The sequence below is a fragment of the Babylonia areolata genome, chromosome 19, assembly GCF_041734735.1.
Source record: "Babylonia areolata isolate BAREFJ2019XMU chromosome 19, ASM4173473v1, whole genome shotgun sequence".
NCBI lineage: Eukaryota > Metazoa > Mollusca > Gastropoda > Neogastropoda > Buccinidae > Babylonia > Babylonia areolata.
Window position 1 is genome coordinate 61,024,856 of NC_134894.1, and position 1,678 is coordinate 61,026,533.

Consider the following 1,678-nt stretch of genomic DNA (forward strand, 5'->3'; position numbering starts at 1 on the left):
TGTTTACGTAAGTGCCGATTTGGATACCCTGAACAGTACTGTTGGAAGGATCAAAACATGAAGCCCAGATGACTTGGTACGAGCACTTCGTGTTGGACAGGCTTTGGATGGGCAGCCAAGACCAATGCTTGTCACGTTTTGCTGATGGAAGGACATGATGGTGATCAAAAGAGATACTTTCGTGGCGAGCTGGTCACAAAAGGTGCTGGAGTGGCAAACGATCTGACCCTTGCCCAAAGCAACGTTGCTGTCCAGGTCAGAAAAAGGCAAGAAAGACTCATTCCTTTGTCCTCTGACCCGAAGTACAAGTCGCGTCTGAAGGCGTGGAAACTTGTGTAGCAGATATCTGACTGTCCAACAAAAGGCGAGGCAGAGGCGTATTGTATTACACGCGAGACGGCCAAGGTTCTGGTGAGACACGCCAGGAACGTGTGCTTCTTTTTTCCACCTCACAGCAAAAGTAGCCAGGGTCTTGTGCATGCACTCCTCGAACAAACACGCACACGCACGCACGCACGCACGCACGCACACACACACACACACACACACACACACACACACACACACACACACACACACGAGTCATATGAACAGTGAAGATTTCAATCCCAACAGAAATAAAACCTGGACAGAACTGTACAAACTTCGAGGGCATGTGCAGTTCAGGAGCCTTCTGCAAATCGAGAACATGCAGTAAGTTGGATTGTGTGGGCAGAAGACACAGTATGCATTTTCTTTTTTAATGATGCAACAATGATATAGATTATTCTGACTTTTCCTTGTATGTTTTTGTGTTGATCAAAAACTGTTTCACTGAGTTCTGTCTGTGACCACGTTCCAATGCTGAGTTTCCTCCACTGAGAACAAAAACATTTCCATGACATTCAGATTTGTTATATTCATCGTATCAGTTGTACTGTCGTGAATTAGTAATATGTATATGGAAGTTATAAATTCTATTCCACATAAATTCGTGAAAACAACGTTGAACATTCCTTTATACTTTAAAAATAAATAATAAAACAACAACAACAAATAACACACACAAAACAAGAGAGACAAGGTCTTCAAGACTCACTTGTGATACACTTTAAAAAAAAAAAAATCTAATCATTAAAATGTGTTCTGTGTTTGTTATTATAAAGCTTCGGATTAAAAAGAAAAAGAAAAAAAGTCATAACCAGATTCGAACCCCGCGTGTTGGGGTGAGGAGAAACTGTCTTACCCATTACACTATTGTGGCTCCTTAACTGACGTTCTAAAATTTAATATTTAAACATACTTTTTTAAAGGGCGATAAATCGATTGCAGTATTCGCTGTGAGAACGCTGTTTAAATCATATTATTCTGGTGTATCTCTGGCATTCAAAAAATCTTTAAGGGCAATAAAAAAAATTCTTTTTAAGTCCGCGGTAAAGGAGACGTGGCTATCGCGGCAATCACACTGCAACATTTAGTCGTTTTCTCTAGATCTAGATAGATGTACAAGTTTAGTTATGTAGTATGTAAGAATGTAGTATGACACGGTTGATTCAATTTCTCTTTTATCTTCATTCTAGTTTTATAGTTTTAAAGTTGATATGAAAATTTAATATTTTGTTAAACTAATAACATGAAGAGCCAAGTACAAATTTTTCGTTTCATCGTGATCAGTTCAAGGGTATTAACTCACATTTTG